The sequence below is a fragment of the Panthera onca genome, chromosome B3 (genome assembly GCF_046562875.1).
Source record: "Panthera onca isolate mPanOnc1 chromosome B3, mPanOnc1 haplotype 2, whole genome shotgun sequence".
NCBI lineage: Eukaryota > Metazoa > Chordata > Mammalia > Carnivora > Felidae > Panthera > Panthera onca.
Genome location: NC_138344.1, coordinates 76,559,544 through 76,582,934, shown reverse-complemented (window position 1 = coordinate 76,582,934; position 23,391 = coordinate 76,559,544). Strand labels below are relative to the sequence as shown.

General features: G+C 35.1%; 1 long non-coding RNA gene and 1 pseudogene across 29 annotated transcripts in view; one reads left to right on the top strand and one right to left on the bottom strand.

Moving 5' to 3' along the window:
* Positions 1 to 267: 267 nt before the first annotated feature.
* Positions 268 to 23,391, bottom strand: part of LOC132669503 (uncharacterized) — a 62,991-nt gene continuing 39,867 nt past the window's right edge. For 22 of the 29 annotated variants that reach the window (XR_013556180.1, XR_013556197.1, XR_013556184.1 and 19 more), the window contains 3 exons: positions 18,444 to 18,554; positions 4,016 to 4,180; positions 268 to 445 (listed from right to left, as the gene is read on the bottom strand). This is a non-coding gene — a long non-coding RNA (uncharacterized LOC132669503). Of the gene's footprint in view, positions 446 to 694; positions 767 to 3,441; positions 3,482 to 4,015; positions 4,181 to 6,970; positions 7,022 to 11,959; positions 12,069 to 18,443; positions 18,555 to 23,391 lie in introns of those variants that run through there. The other 7 variants (XR_013556185.1, XR_013556186.1, XR_013556176.1 and 4 more) reach the window with 7 other exon arrangements.
* LOC132669728 (large ribosomal subunit protein eL28 pseudogene) lies at positions 6,033 to 6,958 on the top strand (annotated as a pseudogene).

The following is a 23,391-nucleotide window of genomic DNA, read 5'->3' as shown; positions in this document are numbered from 1 at the left end:
ACATATGCCAACTTTTTCTGAAAAGTAGTGGGGAGTCAACTTATTGATGCCAGTAGCTAAAAAAATTGCTTTAAACTAATTTCCTTTTGGATAATTTGTACATTACATTTTCCACTCACCTACTTTATCCTTATATGTGTTGTTTTGTCTGGCTGTTATTATATAAAATATATGTTTCAGTCACTACTTAAAATTCAGGGGCATAATAAAAACAATTTAATCCTTTGCCATTTTAGCATTTTGCTACACTGACAAGAATACACAGCATTGAAAAAAATGAGGATATCATTCTTTATCATGTTTTAATCTTACATCTTAAATCTATTCTTGTATCTTCAATCAGTTGTTTCTTATAGTTTTAGCTATTTGAGTATGGCTGCTTTGTTAGGCAGGATTTTTTCCAAGCTTCTTTTTTCAGTTGCTTTCCAAAGGTGCAAAAATAATCCTGTCACAACAGAGAAGAAGAGCTTATAAAGATGCTTTAAAAACCTTATCACCAGGAAACAGTGCACAGTGCATTGTATAATATAGTGTCTTAAAATACTTCTGCTTACCTCCTCATTGATGCTGCTACAATATTTACATAACACTGCTAACTAATTCTTCATTATGTAGATTATTTATCCTTTCTCTTGGAGACTGTCTTCCCAGAACATTTAATATTATCGAAGAGAGGCATTGTTCTTATTTCTACCTGTTTAGCAGCAATGTATCTCTTCTCAGTTCTGGGGCTCCATTAGTGGGTCAGGATTCATGTTTACTGCTCCTTGGGGTAAGAAATGAAAGTAGGAGGAGGTCTGTGGCAGGACAGAGTCTTGGCTAGCCATCAAGGCAAGTTGTTTATGGATGCAGGATGGGTTATTTCAAAACCAGAAAAAAATAAAATAAAGGAGCAATTGTGGTTCAGAGGAACAGTTGTCCTGGGAACAAAAAAGTGAAAGTGGAAACTAATATTTTTAAAAATATTTCAACAAAAAGACACTTTTAGTACAAGATACCTAAGAGGCTGGGGAAAATTATTTGAAGCATTAAATATTTTCAAGACTTTCTGCATTGAATACATTTTTAAACCCTAGGCAAGATGTTTTTTTGTTAACATTTCATGTTGAAGAGTTGATTCACATCAGAAACAAACAAACAAAAAATCCTATTTCCATGTGACAGAGGAGCACTCCAAGGCAAATAGCATATAGGCATTTGGCTCTACCTAGTTTCAACCTGAAGGTCAATCCAGATGGACAAGGCCTTTGAGTTCCCTCTTTAACACTTCAACACTCTGTTAAGCCTCCTTTCCCATTAATCTTGTTGTACATGTGTCTACCATTACAGCACAGTGCCTCAGGCCGAGATCACCTAGCTTCCAACACCGTTGTTGGTCCCACTCCACAAATAAGTCACCTCATCAAGCAGCAACCAACAATGTCTTGGCTCATACCCACACCCTAATCTCCTGACGCTTAAATACACTGCTTCTCAAATACATCCCTCCTCCAGAAGCTAGGGAAATGAAGCCTAGAGGTCACTTCCAAGCTAGGTTTTTCCATGATTCCTACCAATTCCCCAAGCAACACCAAAGGCAGATATTTACAGTAATAGAGTTGCTGAACTGCCTTAGATTTGCTGAGGGAAAAAAACAAAAAAACAAAAAACATCCAGGTTAACGTTTTTTTTTTCTTAGCTGAAACGATCAACATCTAAATTTTAGAGGTTCTATAAACCTGTATATTTTGATGTACTAAACCTGGCTGTGTTTATATATAGAGTGGCCATCCACCCTTTTTCTCACCAAGTCAAACAATAAAATCAGGATCATTCTGTCAAATAAATGCAGTAGTCCTTCCAAACCAAATGACCAAATTCATAGGGTCATTTAATGAGCAAATTACACCTTTTAATATGTCTAGCTAAACATTAAAGTCATTTAGTGTTAAGGCTAAATAATTAAGGCTTTGAATACATACATACATATATATATATGTGTATAGGGAAGTATGAAACCTTCCCTATTTCTTATAAAATTAAAGAAATAAATATTTATTGACTAGTAGAAAAGTGACACTGAACTACAGACTTTCACAAAGTTGCTCCTCAGTGATGCTATGAGTTGGATTTTATCATCCATTCAAACTGAGGAGAAAAACAGCCTCACAGAGAACAAGTGACTTCTCAAGGTTACTCAAGCCATTAAATGAGCTCTGATTCAGTTCTCCCAACTCCAGCCCCAGTGTTATTTCCACTACTTGATGCTGCAACTCTTCATTTGAAAATTTAATCATAAAGAATACTATATCATTAATCTACCAACATGTTTTCATTCCACCTTGTAAAATTTGCTGAGTAAAAATGCTGTCCTCTGTTAAACTGCATAACCTTGGACAGGGCTAGGGTAGTTCTGATGTAGTGAAACAGATCTGATTACAAACCTACATCAAACTATAGGATTAAGAATTTGAAAAGCAAAAGTAAACTTTAGAGCTCACAGTTCTGTTTCCAGCAAGAATGTTTTTAGATGATTTATAATGGGAATTTTTCAAATTACTTATTATAATAAAAATACTTGATTGTACTTAGTAACTGTACATAAGCATATTTTAAACCATTTTAAGAGGATGAACATGATTTAAAACTCCTTATACTAATTTCTGCCTGATGTAGAGGACTTATAACAGATGCATTAAGGAGATTTAATGAACTTCACAAGGATAAAACTTACAACAGAGCACTTTCTTTAATGCTGAATTTTAACTCTTATACAATACTAGTTTAAGAGTACATTAATGAGCTTTAAAAAATCTAAGTAGATTTAATGTGTTTGGGGTTTTAGTTTTTGTCTATCCATAATGCAGAAGGGTGTGTTGTCTCATATGAAATTTTGTTGAACTGTAGATAAGTCATTTTTATGACCCTGTAAATAGCACTACATATTATATTAAGTGTGTTCAGTAGGTATTAAATAATCATTTTGACTTAGTTCCACAATTTACGTGCAATACGTTACTTTAGCTTCTGGACCAAAGAATGGTATGCTAAAAGTGCTATTTGACAACTGGACATAACTGAATGACTACTATTTTGTTAAAATGAAATTAATAACAGGTGCAGCCATTTCATGTGCAGTGTATTCATCTCTGGTGCTTTAGATTCTTATGCGATTTGGGTCGTAATGTAAATAAAATACCTTTTGTCCTTTCTGTATGATCCCCAGTGGGCATTTGTTGGCATTTTCTCTACACTAAGCAACCTACTACTGTTTACAAATATCAAGGTAGGAGAAAGAAAGAAAGAAAGAAAGAAAGAAAGAAAGAAAGAAAGAAAGAAAGAAAGAAAGAAAGAAAATTAAAAAAGAAAACTACCTTTTATAGTTTTTTAAATATAGGATTAATCATTTTCTATAGCTATCAATTATTCTAATTAGCAGGTCTATTGTTTAATCATCCCCACCTTGTTATTCTTTTCATTCTCATACTTGATTCTTGGCTACCTGAGAAAATAGAAGTTTCAGGCCTTGTGAATATACATGTGAATTCCACCTATTTTTAGTTGAAAAATCCTCTTCAATATTTTTGTATGCTAGCAACTTGGTTCAGATAGAGCTTATATTCCCTGCATAATCCAATAAAAATAGCTTATGTGTGTTTAAAGTGCTTTATACATATTAATATTCTTACCAATACATTTGATCCTCCAAGTCCAGAAACATATTTGGAAAGTTTATGTGACTTACATAAGTGGCATCCACTTACCCACAGTTCTGACTCTAGAGCTCTGTACCTTCTAATGAGAAGAACCCTAGTAGAAACATATGTAGTAATATCTAGAGAAACATAAATAAGTAAACTAAAACCTTGGGAACTATAGAAAGACAAAAATACACATCTGTACAAATAGCTTAGAATTAAGAAATGCTCCCAAGGCTGCTTCTGACTTCTAGGAAACAAATTCCTGAAGAGTTTAAAGGTTGCCCTACTCTCGCGGACAAATTAGTCTCTAAAGTTTCTGAGCCTTGACTTCTTACCTATATAAGGGAATTAATAACTGATATATCTAAATCTTCTTCAGTGGGCCTCCATTTTATTAAATCCAGATCTTCCTGAGCAACATGGAATTCTATGTAGTCTTCCATTTAATTACCAGCATAAAGTATTGTCCTTATGCCATTTGGTATCATAATTCCATTTCACTGGAAAATGAACAAAATCGAATTCAATTTTAGAACTATAATCAAAACGTGCATCATTGAAAAACTTACATATAATATGAAAAAAACACACAAAAACTCCGTGTTTGTTTTTAAGATGCCAAAAGAAAACTGAGGTTATTTTTATAAAGAATATGATTTTTTTAATGAAGAAAAATTAGGATGAAGAGACATACACAGAAATAGATTCACACTACGGATTTTGATGACAAATCTCTCTCTCTCTCTCTCTTTCTCTATCTTTCTTTCTCTCCTAATTTTCCATAAGAACCAGGAGCACAGAATTGATGATAATTCACAGCTCATGGCCACACTAATCACTGGATTGTGAAAAGGACAAAAGGTAGTTGAATTCATTTATAAAAGAGAACATGTACAAAAGAGAGAAGAAAGGGGCGTGACCAACAACAAATATGTAAGAATGGCTAAAAAGTATAAGAATGATTTTTAAAAGGCCAATAACCATAATGCAGTGAGGCTTGCCAAAAATTCTAAAGACACACAAAATAGGGTTTTGAAGTTATGTTCAGAGAAAATGAGCATGTTGCTTCAGAGTAACATTTTTATAACACATGACAAAGAAAAGGCCATACCACTCAACTTTTATTTTATTTCCATCTTCTCTGTCAAGGATAGCAAAAATAATGTTGGTGAGAGGAAATTGAAACCCAAGAAATGTAAGATTGTAAGAAAGCAATTCTTTTTCTAAATGACTTCATATCTTTTGTCCCAGACGAATTATAACCCAGGTTAAAAAAGGAACTTTCAAATAAAATGTCGCATACCATTGAACTATTTCTTGAGGCATTGTTAATAATCAGAGATAACCAAAATACTAGAGCAGGGGAAAAATGTTATAATTTCTTTTTAAATTAAAAATCAAGGACTGAGCCATAAAAAAAGAATGAAATCTTGCCATTTGCAACATGGATGTATCTAGAGGATATAATGCTAAATGAAATCAGAGAAAGAAAAATATCATATGATTTCACTCATGTGTGGAATCTAAAAACAAAACAAAACAAAACACTTAAAATAGTGAACTGGTGGTTGCCTGGGGGAGGTGAGCGGTGGGATGGGTGAAGCAATGAAAGGGATTATGAGTACTCTTATCAGGGGCACCTGGGTGGCCCAGTCAGTTAAGCATTGGACTATTGATTTCTGCTCAGGTCATGATCTCAGGATTTGTGAGATTAAGCCATGTGTCAGGCTCTGTGCTAACAGTGCTGAGCCTGCTTGGGATTCTCTCTCTCTCTCTCTCTCTCTCTCTGTCTCTCTCTCTGCCTCCCCCCCATCTCCCTCTCTCTTTAACAAAAAATAAATAAACATTTTTTAAAAAGTACAGTTATCATGGTAAACATTGAGTGATGTATAGAATTGTTAAACCATTTTATTGTGCACCTGACACTAATATAATGCTCTATGTTAATTATACCTAAATAAAAATATAAGAAGTTAAAAAAATAAAGAACACTTGAAAAAAAAATCCAAGAATTCTATACTATACTGGAGAATGAAATTAATTCCATAGAAAATCTTAGAAATTATTATTAAAATATGGTTTATTAACAATTGGAAACAAATGTTCAGTAGGAAGTAACATGAGTTCACTAAACGTAAATCATGCATGTCTTATCTCGTTTTTTTGTTGACAGATTTAGCCCATTTAGGTAGCAGGTGATTTCTAGACACATATTCCAATTTGGGCAAATTATCAATTAGATACAATCTTGGATCATATATTCATCAACAAGAGAAAAAAATCACTCAATTCCATTATAATTTGCTAATGGTTTTCAATGGGTTGTATTAAAAATACATTATACAGCTCTTTCCGTTTCTAGCTGCTGTAGGGAAAGGGGCTGCCGCCATGTCGGCCCACCTGCAATGGATGGTCATGCAGAACCGCTCCAGCTTCCTGATCAAGGGCAACAAGCAGATGTACAACCCTTTGCCCAATAACCTGAAGGCACGCAACTCGTTCTTCTACGATGGGATGATTAACCACAAGACTGTGGGCATGGAGCCCGCAGCCGGCCAACTGCAAAGGGGTGGTTGTGGTCATTAGGCAGAGATCTGGCCAGCGAAAACCTGCCACCTCCTACGTGCAGACCAACAAGAATGCCCAGGCCACTCTCAGCAGCATCCGTCACAAGAACAAGAACATTGCTGCCATTCACAGAACCAGCGCCATCCTGCGCAGCCAGAAGCCTGTGATGGTGAAAAGGAGGCACGCCGGCACCACCAAAAGCTGCCTCCACTTCCAGAGCAATAAAGACGTCAACCACCTCTGCGGGGGGGGGGGGGGGGGGGGGGGGGGGGAGTTATAATGTATATAGATTTTATATATATATATACATATATATATACATGTATATATGTATATAATCTGAAATGACATTTTTAGTGGAACAGGGTTCTGTTCTAGGTTCCATTCTCATCAAATTCATCTAAGAAAAATATTGCATAAGTCTGGATTGAGCAGAGAAAAGCAGTGGTGGCTAGAGGCCATGATAATATACCTCAATGATCAACTACAAGTCTAATTGACCAGGGTCTGAAATCCAAATGTGTGTTTGTGCTGAAGGTGCGTCTCCCAAGGGCTGCTCATAATTAACCATGGAACCTGGTAGGGATCCTGAAGCAAGTATGTTACTGGAAAATGTGGGACTCCCTGACAGGTGATTTTGGCTTAAGGGCTCCCCCATGGCCTTGCTGAACCTTCCTCATAATCCAGGATTGGATCTCCAATCAGATTGAGGGAAAACTTACTCAGTTAGGCACCTAGAGCATACTCATGGATCACTGGATTTCAGGTCTCAGCTACAAAAAAAAAAAAAAAAATAATAATAATAATAATAATAATGATTGGAACTCTAGATTCTAAGTTTGATGTAATTCCAAGATCTATTCAATGGGAAGTGATAATAATACCATAAATGTAACTTCCTCAGAATCGTAGGGCATCAGTAGATTCAAATAGGAAAAACAAAAGCTAACAAATGAGGAAGATTTCAACATCTTTGAGATTGTATTAGTCTAAGAGTAGTTTATATTTCTTTAAAAGAAATCAACTTGTAAGTAAAATAGAGTCACAGGAAATACATAAAAATAGTTTGGTAGTGCTTTTTAAAAGAAAATTTTTTAATGTTTATTTATTTTTGAGAGAGATAGAGAGAGACCGACTGCAAGCAAAGGAGGGGAAGAGAGAGAGGGAGACATAGAATCCGAAGCAGGCTCCAGGCTCCGAGCTGTCAGCACAGAGTCCAACACGGGGCTAGAACTCACAAACTGAGATCATGACCTGAGCTGAAGCTCAGTTGGTTGAAGATCAACCAACTGAGCCACCTGGGTGCATCAGTTTGTAGTGCTTTTGAGACAACACATGACCACATACATATACACTCCACTGATTTAAAGAATCTAGCCTTTCATTCTTCTATCAGGAAACCTCAAGTTTCCCTTCCACTTCCTCTCCTGTGCTGGATATACTGGATGGCTCCTTCTGTTGCAGGCCACCCTTCTTGATGTGTGTTAGTGTGGCTCACCACCTGGTCTGTAGAGGTCTTTATCTTAATTTTTTAACCATCCTGGTAGAATGTGGCTTTCCATTATTTAAGTTTTTAGGAAAGACCAAAAGATATGCTTTATTTTCTCATTCACAGATATCCCTAGTGGACTTGACCTGCCAGCTCTACAGATGTATATGGATAGCCATGAATGTAGTTTAAGCTCTCAGGCTAGGAGCCAGAAAAGGTAATACAAGAGATATTCAAAGACGAACTGCTCAGCAGGCATTTGAAAATACTAGATTGGAATTCAGGAGAAACTATACCAATGGATATATATTTAAGGATTGTCTGCATTAAAACAACAACTGAAGAATCAGAAGAGATCCATTTAATGAGGGAAGAAGTGTAGAGAGAACAAAGGGCCAAGACTGAATCTTAGAAAATGCCAATGTGACCTGGGTTTGGGAACCTATTTGAGCCTCTCTACAGGTCAGCCCTTAGACCTTTCCATGGTCTCTACTATCTCTCTGTGTACTTTATTTCTTTCTGTCTGTCTTTGCAGAAGCTCCCACAAACTCAGCCTTCTCCATTTGACAGTTTCTAGCACCATTCCAACTTGGGATTCTGTTCATGTCAGCTACACGGTAGCATAGTCTCCCCAACTTCCCTGACTTCCTTTGAAAATTATCTAGACTCTCCTTTCCTCAGGGTCTTTCTCAGTAGCCTCTATAATAAAGCACAAAAATACACACAACAGAACACATGCAAATATGCACACATGAGGGAAATCAAAAATAAAAAGAACAAGAAATACAAACCGTTAAATGTAGTTTTTAATCTCTAATTGAACAAGTAGGGGTAAATGGATACCTGATTGTCTCCATTTAGCCCTAGGTTTTCGTTTCCCCACAGATAAGAGCCCATTACAGTTTCCTTCTTGCCTCATTCATTGTCTTAACCCCTCTTTAGGAGACACCATTTCAGAAGTTCTCTTAGGCTTAGCACAGTAATTTTCAAACTCTCTTATCCATGACCCATAGTAAGAAATACACTTTATATCATCGCTCAGCAAACACTTAGCTGAGTGTGTGTACATGTGTTTGAAACAATAATTCCTATCCTTACTGCAACAAATGATATTATTTTTCTTCTACTTTTTTCCCCCCTGTTGTTGGTTATTACCTACTAAACTAATCCAATGACCATCTATTGAACCTAGAGTAGAACCATGTTTTGAAAAATCCTGGTTCAGAGACAACAATCATGCACGCAGATAAAACACATGGAGAAGTAAAAATGTTCCCTTTCTCTCAAAGGGGTCATTTGCATTTCCCTAGACCCAGCAGCCCTCATCCACAAGTCTTCTGCTCAGTTTGGCATTTTCCTGTTTTTGCTCATATTTTCAGCATTTTCCCACATTTACTCATAGGAGTCTATGGGGAAAGGGTTGAAACTCTGGCAAGAGGTATTCCTAATTACAAGGGCACAGGAGGAGGCCAGAGAGTAATAGCACTTACCTCATATCTTTTCTCAAATGTCACTTCCTCTGTGAGGTCTTATGTGGTCATTGCACCTAAAATCCAGACCTCTACTAATGCATATATCCCTATTCTCCTTCAATATTTGCTTTTCCTTAGCAGTTGACAATATCTAATATTTTATATATTTAAAATACCTATTTAATTTATTATCTGTTTCCCCACTGTCATAGTAACTCTAAAGGAACAGATGCAAAGAACCAGAGTGTTTTTTTGGAGGAAAACTTAGAAGCAGAGAAAGAAAAAATAAACATTTTTCCTGAGCTCTCATTATCCAGGAGGAATGTGCCTAGGCCAAGTGAGGCTAGACTGCATACCCTATAGCAAGCATGCAACAGAGAGGAACCCTTATCCACATAGCACTCTACACAATTATAGGTACAGGGAGAGAAAACAGCTTTGAATGTAACAAAGGAAAGTTCTGTTCAAGAAAACAGCCTTCTAACTTTCTCTTAAAACCTACTAAAGATTTTAAGGGAAAATTTTAAGGGAAAAGACACGATCAGACTTGCTTTTAGAAAGTATACTTTATTATAGTGTGAAGTTGGTTAGACTGGCTATTAGCAGTTCCTCTTGTCACTCTCTCTACCTTCTGAAATTGGCTAAGTTTTCTCCAGGTTAAGGAATTTGGCTGGTCGAGACCTCAATAAATCTTAGGTAGTTCAGGGAGACACTTGGCTCCATTAGCTGTAAAGAATATGTACTTGAGGGTTGCCGATGCAGTCATTATGTGCAAGGCAGAGAGAAGAGGGATTACAATATAATTTTGTGTACTTTATTCCAATTTTTAAAATGATAGAAGATAAATCAGGAAAAACTTCTTTTCACCTTGTAACTCTAAGGAGCCTAATCAAAAATGTTTGCTATCTGGTATAATTTGCTTTTTACAAGATTTTAATAAAATATGATTCCTTTCGACAAGGACTCTGAAGTATTAAAACACAGTAAAACCTTTTTTTTTTCTCTTATACTGATTAGGAATTTTATTAGAACCTTGGATTTCTTAAATTTCGCCTCTAGAGCAGCACTATTTAGGAGGGACAGAATGTGAGGCACAAGTATGTATGCAATTTAAAACTTTTGTATACTACATTAAAAAAAGAAAATAGGTGAAATTAATTTAATATTTTATTCACATGAATGTATCTAAAATATATCTATTTCAACATGTGACAATGTAAATAATTAAATGAGACATTTCACATTCTTTTTTCTTATAATAGACTTCAAAATCTGGCATGTATGTACTTAACACATATAGCATGTCTTAAGTCAGAATAGCCACATTTTAAGTGTTCACTTTGCCTAGTGGCCTAGTGGTTACCGTATTGGACAGGCATATTTCTAGATCTTTTTTTGAGAGAAAACATTGGTAAAATGAGATCAGGAAAGGAATGTTTACTGAGTACCTACTGCCGGCCTGACTGTACAGGCAATTTTACATTGATTTAAAATTTAATACTCACAAACGCATGTGAGGTAGTTCTTACTATACTCACATACTGCCACTCAGAGGTTTAATGAACTTATCAAAGGTCATCCAGCTAATAATTCTAGTTGGCCCCAAGATATCCTCTGTCCACCCCTCTTTTCTCCCTCAAAGGAGATATCCTTACTAAACCTTTTATTATCAATAAATGCTTAAGCTATAGTAAATATTACCCAAATCCTAAATTGTTATCTATTAAGGCAAGGAATGAGGAAACTGTATTCATTTTCTTTATTACTTCTTTATTATTATTATGCATACACTACCATGATATCACAAAAAAAATGTAAATTTGGATTCATTGATTTGTATATTTCAAGACATGTTTTTCACAGAGCTCATAAATTTGGAATCTCTAAAATGATACCTAAAGCTGGTGCTTGTCAGCTTCTGTCATTATCAGATCAGTCTTTTTATAAACTGAATTTCTTGGTCTTGGTTGTGAAGGGCATGTGAATATGACAGTGTCAAGGTCTGACATGGCTGAAGAAAATATGTTTGTTCTGATTTGCTGTGCATGAAAAATATTAATCCCACAACATGTAGGCCTATATTTACAAGCCATTGCAAATTGATGCTCTGCATATTTTGGTCACAGATAATTCTAACATAGTTGAATGTGAAATTGGCCATGCAGTATTAAGAAGATAAAAAAGTAATTGTTGTACATATTTTGTTGTTTGAATTTGACATATTCTACTACTTGAGAATTGCTTTATTTTGATAACCTGCCACTGATAAAAAAAAATAAAAACAATTTTCAAGAGTTTATAAAATGTTCTATGCTCTATCTGATTGAAAGACAAGAAAACAATTTCTTTCAAAAGTATAAAATTCCAGATACTACTATTGTAAAAGAATAGATTACGGAAAAGAAGCTATTTTTGAAATAGAGATTGATTTAGTCCTATAGAAAAATAATGACACATGCATCAGAACAGATATGCAAAGATAATTTTATAAACTCATACTCTCAAATAAGAAAAAATGTTAAAGTTTTATCTATGATTTAAGCAAAACTGAAATACAGTATACATATATATTAGATAGAAAATTAAAAGAAATAAAAACCAAAAAGAAAGAGCTCTACTTTTGATAACTTAATCACTGACTAATGTATAATTCATATACTTTTATTGGTGAACAGGAATTCACTTTTTCTTGAAAACACTACTCATTTTCTTTGGTTTCTTTTTTTAAAATTTTGAATATTCAAATATTTTTGATGTATTGAAATAATTTTATCTGTAAATAACATGAATGTTGGCAAGGATGTGGAGAAACAGGAACGCTCTGCATTGTTGGTGGGAATGCAAACTGGTGCAGCCACTCTGGAAAACAGAATGGAGGTTCCTCAAAAAATTAAAAATACAACTACCCTACCACCCAGCAATAGCGCTATTAGGAACTTATCCAAAGGATAAAGGAGTGCTGATTCATAGGGCATGTGTACCCCAATGTTTATAGCAGCTCTTTCAACAATAGCCAAATTATGGAAAGAGCCCAAATATCCATGAAATATTTATTTAATTTTGAGAGGGAATGAGAGAGAGAGAAAGAGGCACAGAGAGGGAGATGCAGGCTCCAGGCTCTGAGCTATCAGCACAGGGCCCAACACAGGGCTTGAACCCACTAACCGTTATCGCGGTGAGAGCATGACCTGAGCCTAAATTGGCTGCTTAACCGACTGAGCCACCCAGGTGCCCAGGTTGATTACCAGTTTTTGACATGAAAATTAGATATTACAGAATTTGACATAACTATAAATGTTTGTTTTATATGAAGTATGTGATTTTTTAAATCAAATCATAATGCAGATGAAAGTATTTAAACTTTATTTTGAAATTTTATTTGTTTTGATTTGCATTTAAAAGAAAATCATGATTCACATAGAAAATTCGGTTCTAAAAGCAACAGTTTTGAATGGCATGCCTTGCAATTTCATGACCCACTTGATCATGATTGATCCACAAATATGGAAGAGGATTCAGAGGTAATTATAGCCAAGTTGAATTATGACAAGTTATAACAATGGGTAAGAACATAATTTTTGAAGTCTGAAAGACCTGAGACTAGAGTTCTGCCTCTCCCATGTAATTACTATTTGACCTTGACATCTTTAAACCTTTTTATTGAGATGAAAATTAGAAATACTAATCATATCTACCCCATAGGATATTAAGTCAGATGATATTTACCAATGGATTAAAGTATGGCACATAATTAGAGCCATGTTAATTTTGAAAGACTATGGGTAAATGGACTCAAACAAATTTAAAGTTTTGTAATGAAATATTCACTTGTGTCATTTTTAAAATTTGGATAACATGCTAATTTTTGTTAAATTTTCCCTCAAAATTTCAAAACAAATTTCTTCTTTCTATGGCAAGTGATTTAGAAAGTAATAAGTACCCTTCTATTCACACCACAGTAAAAAAACAAGTAAATGGGGAGCTCTGGAATATTTGTTCTCTTGTCCAATTGAATTGTAAAAATTTCATGTATGTCAGCCTATGAACTAATTAGTCAAGTAACTTGTGTGCACATTCTTGTTGTCTCTTAGCTTTATTTTCAGACAATGTGCTAATTGTATTTTCCTAGCTGCCTGCTAATCTAATATAATTGTTGCGATATAATAGAATGTCATTTAATAAGTGCATTTTCAGCATCAGATTCAAATTATGTTTGCATACATTTTTGATAACATTAAGCTGTTCCATTTATTCTTAAAGAATTTGAAAGCTTTATTTTTATACTCACTTTGTTTTGTTTCAAATAATGTTGTAACTTGGCAGAGATTGTAGAACTCTTTTCAAAATTTCACTGCATAAACACACTAAGGATTTGAGTAATTTTTATTCCCATGAAAATTATCCCCAACAAAAATAACTTTCTTTCTTGTCATATTTTTTTCTTTAAATTTCTAGTGATTTTGTAGAAGAATTTCTGGCATAATATATAATGGCTTAACATTTAATATAATATATGTTACTTCATCTTAAACCAGATGAATCTCATTGCTAGATTCTTTCCTTTTTTTAAATTTTTACCAACAATTTTAGCTTTAATAGTAATTATATCTCATTTGAAAAAAGTAATAAAAAAGTTATGAAAAACTATAAAGGTTATAATAATACTATTATAAACAATCATAGAAGAATCTAAAATTTAAAGTAACTGCTAAAACCATTTCAATACCATGTGTATTAGAGTTCTCCAAAAAATGCAATCAATAGGGTGATTTATAGACACACGAGAGAGAGAGAGAGGGAGAGAGAGAGAGATAATAAGGAATTGACTCAAGTGATTATGGAGACTGACAAGTTCCCATATCTACAGGGTAAGCTGGCAAGGTTGAGACCCAGGAGAGTGGATAGTGTAGTTCCAGTGTGAAGGCAGGCAGGCTAGGGTCCCAGGAAGAGCCTACCTTCACTTTGAGTCAGGCTTTCAACTAACTGAATGAGATCTGCTCAGATTACAGAGGGTGATCTGCTTTCCTCACTCTGCCTATTTAAATATATTCACATCCATAAACAACCTCACAGAAACACCCAAGATAATGTTTGAGCAAATATCTGGGCACCCTGTGGCCCAGTCAAGTTGACACATAAAATTAATCATCACACCATATTATACACAGAGTTTACTATATCATTATTCCCCAGTCCACAACAAAATATGACCCTATGAGTTGAGCCTGCACTCATAGATAATGCCTGATCCTCACCTGGCATTAAATTCAGTGCAAAAATATACACACACGCTATAATAGTTTTCTGCTTTCCACAGTTTACAATTCTTGGCATGCAGGGGTCTGAATCTTTTTGGTACCAGTGTAGCATTAAATTATATTCAATGATTCGATGAAAAGTTGCAAATATATGCACAGAGATGACAGAACAAGCTTTTTCTGATACACGTAAAAAATGAGTTAACCTGGCAAAGCAAGTTAACTAATGGTCTCTGACGTTTTGAATTCAGCATACAACATTCTTGATAAATTGTACTGCTTTATTTTATAGTTGAAGTTATTTTCTATTAAATTTTTTACTAACTTTCACAGGATCTGAATCCTCTTTGTACTAATTCCTAGCAGCCACTTTTTGTTCTTACTTATGGGTCACAGATCATTACTTGTAGAAGTAGCACATTGAACATCAACTCTCTAAAATTCTATAAAATCTCTAGGAGACCATCTGGAAAGGAAGAATTTTCCACTTGATAATAAGGAACAAGCATATTCTAAATTCTGGTATAGGAATTTAAATAATCCTCCATTGATAATTTGGTATTAAAAATAAGAACCTGTCTGGAATTCTCTCCTTTTCCTTACCTATTTCCTGTTTTTCCTCCAGTAGGTGGGGTTCTGGGCATATTTGGTCAAATCGTTGTGCCAAATCAGCTGTCATACAGGAGCCCTCTCTGCCCGTTAACTTTCTGGCTTCATACCCTATATTGGCAAGCAGAGTGCTTCTGGACATGTGTGCGTTTTGCCATTTTAATGTCCTTCAAAAGCACATTGATAGAAGCACTCTTTGTGTCTCCCTTTAGAACACAAATTATATTCTTATTTGTCCACCATATTTTTGGCCTTTGATTCTTACCTATGTCCTGAGTGAAATTCAATGAGACCTCCCACCTAGAAGGTCTCATTGCATTTTACTTAGAAGCAAATCAGTTTGACATTTAAACCCAGAACAAGGGTTCTTATCCCTGGGCACCTTGTATATTTATGCAAAATTTTGTATGTATGTGCATGTATACACATTTTCCTGGGTAGAGAGCATACTGTTCACTGAGTCTTAACTGTGTTCTTCATCCCAAATAGGTAAAGCCACTGAACCAGTAGGAAGAACCGAGATTCACTAATTTCTTTTTGTATTATGGTTCTTCAGGGTTCTCCAGAAAAACAGAACCTGTCTCTCTCTCTCTATATATATATATATATATATGAAAGAGTGAGTTGAAAGAGGAATTTTAAGCAATTGGCACACGTAATACAGAGGCTAGCAAGTCTGAAATTCACAGGGCAGGCTATCATGATGGAAATTCTGGCAAGAGTTGATGATGCAATCTTGAGTTCAAAGGCAGTTTGGAAGAAGAATTCCTTTTCTTTGGGGAACCTCAGTCTTTTCTCTTAAGACCTTCAACTGATTGGATAAGGCCCACCCACATTTTGAGAGTGATCTGCTTTACTCAAAGTCGACTGATTTAAATGTCAATCACATCTAAAACATGCCTTCATAGCAACATCTAAAAAAGTATTTGATCAAAAATTGGGAACCATGGCCTAACCAAGTTGACACACAAAATTAACCATCAAGCCTTTTATGCCCAAGGGCATCTTTCTGAGTACTTGCTTTTAATAGTAGTATTCTGATTCCCAATAAACATTCAATAAATGTTAGCTTTGTATTTGCACATTTCAGCCTGCCTTTGGCTTCAGATCCAAGAGGGGCCACCTACCACACCTTGCTAAGAATAGAATGGACTGCAATTCTTTATCCTAACTGTTCTCCAATAGCTTGTCTGAACCCCCTTACCTCTGTGCATGCTATAAAACCTGTTTCCTAATGGGTAAAGTCAATAAGATGAACTAGTCAAGTTGAAAGATAAGTAGACAGGAGAAAAATAAACAAGTAAACAAACAAACAAAAGACAGTGCCCATAATGAAAAAACAGCAGTATAAAGAGAAAACAGAGAAACAAATTTAGAGGTAAATCTTTGCTCTTGCCCTCTAAGTTACTAATTGATTTGCTTCTTGAAATAGGACAAAGTCATGGAATCATGAAGACCCAGTTTCCTAAAAATGTATACTGACTAAATTTAAACTAGCTAATCACTGCTATTTAGCAATTGTGTCTTTAGTTGACTATTTATTCCCTATGAAAATAATTCTTAAGGTCAGGAGGGAGGTTAAGAGTAGATATTTTATTTGAAACAATTTTTCTTAAGATGAATATATACTATCTTTGGAGGACCAGCCCTCACTGGGGAAAAAACCTAGAGCAATCACTGTTACAGATAAGGGTACATCATATTTCTCAGGGATGATATGCTGACAAATATTTGAGACTACTGCTGTAGAATCATAGAAGTGTTTATAACTGGAAAAGGCCTCAAAGTCCATAATGCCCAATCTCATCTTTTAATAATGAAATTATGATGTCTCAAAGGGATTCAGAGCCTTGCCATAATCACTCAGCTGTAAGAACTGTTTCAAACCTTTTCCATTTTTTCAAGCTTTTCCTGGCTGCTCTCCTTTCCCTGTCCTTATCTCCTGAAAGTTCACCTCAAAGTCTTAACACCTTTAGCCTTACAGTCTAAATTAAAACTATTATCTTCATTCTACCTTAGCTAAGCTCTCTCTTGATATTCATTTTTTATCTTCCCCTATGCCTCAGAAAAAACTTGCCCTTCCTTTTCGAAGCTAACCCCAGTGAATGATCTTGGTCTTTCTCATCTCCATCTCAAGACCTGAGAACTTCAACATGTGATCTGAGGATACCAACACCTGAAATATCTTTTTTCTTATTTAAAGTTCTATTTTCTGGTCTCCACTTTGATATTACTGAATCAGAATTTCTGAATGGAGGCCAATTTCAGAAGAAACATCATCTTTTAATTTTTTTAATGTTTATTTTTTTTATTTTTGAGAGAGGGAGAAAGAGGCAGAGAGACAGAGAAACAGTGTGAGCAAGGGAGGGGCAGAGAGAGAGAGAAACACAAAATCCAAAGCAGGCTCCAGGCTCTGAGCTGTCAGCACAGAGCCAGATGCGGGGTTCAAACCCACAAACTGTGAGATCATGACCTGAGCTGAAGTTGGATACTCAACTGACTGAGCCATCCAGGCACCCCGAAGAATCATCATCTTTACCCAAACTGTCTAGATACTTATCCATACTAAATACTTGAGAAACATTGCTATCAATAATATCCACCAATATTTACCTCTTTCTCTAACACATCCAGAAGTTTCCTCTTAGCTGTCTCTGATATTTGACTTCCTTTCCTCAATATGGTCTACAAATTACACTCAGGAATTATTTATAACACCCTAAAATGGCATTAAAATGACCTTTCCCCAGTCTCTATTCTTCCTGACCTCTTAATGGCATAAAAGAATACTCACATCACAAAGCACTGAACTTCTGAAATTTCAAAGTTGGCGAAAGACAAGGGAAAGAAAATGGTAACATAAGCAGGTGACTTTTGTGTTATTCCAGACAATGAGGCCCTGCTCCAAAACAGGCATCAGATGGGATACTTCAACTCACCATCATCTCAGTAGGTCTCACATAGTGTGAATTACTTGCTCACCAAGTGTAAGTCCAGTGTTAAAAATTGTCTTGTACATGCAACATGGTCCCTACATGAAATTCAACTATGTCTTACGGAGCTGAGAGGGAAGGAAGGAAGGAAGGAAGGAAGGAAGGAAGGAAGGAGGAAAGAACCTATTCCAATTTGTGGGAAAAAAAAATTACTTCTGTTGAATTTTTATAGAAAAACTATGTGTCAATATACAATATGGCACTTCTGTAAAGTAGTTTTGACTTTGTCATTTTCAACTTATGCCATGAGGAATCATAGATAGATATCATAGATAAGATGAAAATTCACTCCTTAACTAACTATACTGTTTATTAAACCATTTCCTTCCTTAGTCTCAACAAGGTATTCTTGTCTGGGTTTTCTTTTATCTTACTGTTCATTCTTGGATCTTCCAGATTCCTTTCCCTAAAAATGAAGGCATTTTTAATCCCTTCTTTCTTCCTTCTTCCTTTACTTTCTCTAGCTTCTTCTACCACAGGCCCAACTGTAGAACAAGACCATCATTTAGTTTCTGAATTCACTCCCACCAAGGATAGAAGTCTTCTAAGAGCACCAACTCTACCAATTTAAGTAGATTTGAAATAAAGTCCTGGTTCCTAGGTAATGAAACTTAGTGATCCAGTCACAAATGTCAAAATGCTGTATTGCTACCCCAGATTTCCTTATTAATTTTCAGATCAATTACTTTATTACTTGGGAATATACTGCTAATACCTAGGTCACCTGGAAGTGATAGGAAGTCTCTGTTTCCTCCTATGTTGACCTTGTCCACAGGTTTAGTTTCTGTCTTGAATCTTATTGGGTAGGCTGGTTGTTGGCCTATGCTTTCTGTGAGACATTATCAGCTTCTCTAATTTTAAGTTCTATCAAATAGTGAAACAAAGAAACGGATGAATTGGCCAGTGAGATAGACCAAAACCTAGAGACAGAGTTCCAGTGGACCCAGGTATAGACACTATGGGAGCTGAAAGTAAAAGAAATGGAGGGACGGGGAAACTTATGGAAAGCTCTTATTTTGCAAGAGGTTAGCCTTTAAGGCACTTTTCATTTCATAACTACTATCCAATATTAGACTGAACTTTAATAGTAACTTTTACAATTTATGATATGTTCTCACTTTTATTCAGAAAAGCACACATTTCTATGTTTGAAAATGTCAAAGAATCACTATGAAATTAGTTCTAATCGGATCCTTGCCATTAGCGAAGTGTGAATTCAGCAGCATTCAGAGGAAATGGCTTTCTGAACATAAAAGTTAATCTATCATGCTAAAAGATCATTGAAAACACTATTTTATAAGCCAAATTGATGGCAGCTATATTAACCAAAATATATTTGCAAAGGAAATTTTTAAGAAGTATATCTTTATTTCTGTTAGATGAAAGTATATGCATGTCTCCACTCATACATAAGCAGTTAAAATTATAGAATATTTTATAGTTGTGAAGAACTTAATTATGAAGTCCAGCACTTTCATCTTACAGATAAAAGTACTAAGGCCTAGAAAAGGCAGACTAAATAACATTTCTAATATCTAACTACTGGCATTACTAACTCTAGAGCTCTTCTCCAATGCTATTTAATTTATGCAACAGTTATGTATTGAATACCTTCTTTGTATATCAGGACAATGATAAATGGAAGAATCCTGTTCCCCAAAAGCCCACAGTACAAAGGAAAAATCATTTAACCCAAATGTCAACTCCTTCAGCCACAGTTACCACCTTCCCCTTAATATTTAAATAAATTCACTCAAGCTCCTGTCATGTGTGTGTTGGAAATCATAGCCTTCTTTCCCATCTATTAGCTTCTCTGAAGGTTCATGTTTCTCCTCCCAAACTGACAATTTCCTCCTTTTGATGAATTATCACATTTATGTTTCATCTTTTCCAAAGCACCCATAAATGCAAGACCTTAATATTCATCTTAGTTTCCTAAAAAGTTGGGTACAGTGAAAAGATATTAAATAAGAACTGTACTCTTAGGATCTGTTGGTTGTAATCAATTAAAAAAAACTCAAATAGTACTAAACTATTTATTCATTCAATAAACAGTGCTTTATTGGTCCAGGCACTGGGAATTAGTAGTGAAAAAATAGTAAAAAAAAAAACCCTGTTCTTGGGGAGATGATTTTTTCTTGGGGGAAACAGATAAGCAAGCAAATAAATAAATATGTATGTACAGTGATCATACTAGAGATAAGACTAGGGGAGAGAAGGGCATAAGGTATAGTTCACCTTTTATTTATTTATTTTAGTTCATCTGTTAGGGGAGTCAAGGAAGAACTTGTTGAAAAGGTGGCATTTGAAAAGAAACTTGAAGGAATTGAGGAAGTGAGCAATGAGAACATCTGAAAGACAGGAGTTCTAGGCAGAGAAAACAGCAACAGAGCGACACTGAATTTGAAGAAAAGTAAGGAAGTCAGTGTGAGAGACCAGGAAAGTAGTGTATGAGGTCTGGAAGATAACTGAGGTCCATATCAGAGAGCTTTTTAGGCCAAATGAATGTACGTGGGCTTTTACTGATAGTGGAAATTTATGACTAAAGACTGGCTTGGTTTAACTTACATTTTAGGGAATCACTATGTTTACTGAATAGAGAATAGGATGGCAAGAGTAAAAGCAGAGAGGCATTTTGGAGGCTATGGTTATAATCCATGAGAGAGATAATGTGGGTTTAGATTAGGGTAATGATAACAGAAATAATAAAATGGTAAGATTCTGTATACATTTTGATTGAAAAGCTGACAAAATTTGCTAATGGAATACATATGGGTTATAAGAGAAAAAAGGGAACAACTGGGAGGAAAGAAGTGCCATTTAATAGAATTAGTAAAAAAAAAAAAAAAAGTAAAATCAATAGACAAATTAGTAACGAAATATGTTGTGTTTCTATCCACAAATAGTAAACTAACACAAATTAAATTAAGAAAACAATCCCATTTACAAATGCATCAAAAAGAATAAAATATCTAGGAGTATATTTAACCAAAGAGATGAAAAGTTGTGCTCTAATAACTATAAGACACTGATGAAAAAAATGAAGACAGTACAAATAATGGAAAGATATACCACACTCATGGATTGGGAGAATTAATATTATTAAAATATCAATACTACCTAACATCTATTGATTCAATAAAATCCCTATCAAGATACCAATGATATTTTTCACAGAACTAGAACAAACAACCCCCAAATTTGTAGGACACCACAAAGAGCCTGAATAGCCAAGGCAATCTTGAGGAATATTAAAGCTACAGGTATCATGCTCCCAGATTTCAAACTGTACTACAGTGCAATAGTAATCAAATCAGTATAATAATGGCACAAAAACAGACACATAAATCAATGGAACAGAATGGAGAGCCCAGGAATAAATCCACACATATATGGTCAATGCAATAAAGGAGGCAAGAATATACACTGGAGAAAAGATAGTCTCTTCAATAAATGCTGTTGGGAAAACTGGACAGCTATATGCAAAATAATGAAAGTGAACCACTTTCTTAAACCATAAACAAACAAAACCTCAAAATGATTTAAAAACTTAAATCTAAAACCCAAAGTCATGAAACTCCTAAAAGAAAATATAGGCAGTAAGCCCTCTGACATTGGTTTTACCGATATTTTTTGGATTTACCTCCTCAGGCAAAAACAACAAAAGCAAAAATAAGTAAAAGGGACTACATCAAACCAAAAAAACTTTTGCACAGTGAAGGAAACCATTACCAAAATGAAAAGGCAACCAAATAAATGGATGAATATATTCACAAATGGTATAGCCAAAAAGGGGTTAACAACGGAAATATATAAAGAACTCATACAATATCAAAAAACAAACAATCCAACTAAAAATATGGGCAGAGAACCTGAATAAACATTTTTGCAAAGAGGAAATGCAGGTGGCCAACAGGCACATGAAGAGATGTTCAACATCACTAACCATCAGGTTAGTGCAAATCAGGTAGATGCAAATCAAAACCACAATGAGATGTCACTTTACATCTGTCAAATGGCTATTATCAAAAAGGCAAGAAATAACAAGTGTTGTCAAGGCTGTGAACCAAAGGCGATCCTCAGATACTGTTGATAGGGATGTAAATTGGCACAGCCACTATGGAAAACAATATGGAGGTTCCTTAAAAAAATTAAAAATAGAACTACCATTATCTGAAGAAAATGAAAACACTAATTTGAAAAGACATATGCACTCTATGTTCATTGCAACTTTATTTACAATAGCCAAGACATGGAAGCAACCTAAATGTCCACTATATAATGAAATATTATTCATTCATAAAAGAATGAAATCTTGCCATTTGTGACAACATGGATGGACCTAGAGGCTATTATATAAAGTGAAATAAGTCAGACAGAGGAGGACAAATACCATATTTTTTCATTTGTGGAATCTAAGGAAACCAAACAAATGAATATACAAAGGAAAACAGAAACAGACTGATACAGAAAACAAACTGATGGTTGCCAGAAAGGAGGTTAGGTAGGGGGTTGGAATAATTAGGAGAAGGGTTTTAAGAGGTACAATCTTCAGGTGTGCCTGGGTGGCTCAGTCTGGTAAGCATCAGACTCTTGATTTCAGCTCATGTAATGATCTCAGGTCAAGGTTTGTGAGTTCAAGCCCAGAGTCAGGGTCTGTGCTGAGAGCATGGAACCTGCTCTTTCTGTGCCTCTCCCTCTGCCCCATGTGCACATGCTATTTCTCTTTTTCTCTCTCTTTCTCTCTCAAACTAAATAAACTTAAAAAAAAAAGGAGCTACAATCTTCCAGTTATAAAATAAATAAGACACAAGGGTGTAGTGTACAACATAGGGAATATAGTCAATAATATTGTAACAACTTTGCATGAAAACAGTTGGTAAATAGACTTACTGTGGTGACCATTTCATAATGTATATAAATGTTGAATTACTATGTTGTACACTTGAAACCAATATAATACTGTATATCAATTATCCAATTAAATAAAACAATAAATAAAATTTATAGCAAATGCTGTAGGAGAAGTTTTTGGAAGTGGGGGGAATTAAGAGTTTGGTTTTATTCAGTAAATGAGATTCACTGGGTCATCTAAGTTGAAATCTAGACAAGAGATTTGGAAGCCTTCAAGATCAGTTTATATAGGCCATTTGATCTTAGTGACTACATCAAGTCATCAAAGACTCATCTTCTTCTTTCCATTATTCCATCTCTGTTATTCACAATTACAGTCTTCCTAAGGATGGGTCCCCATGTGATCAAAGGATAACTGCTGTCAGAAATTGAAACTATGTCACCACATGCAGTTGGACAGGCAAGACA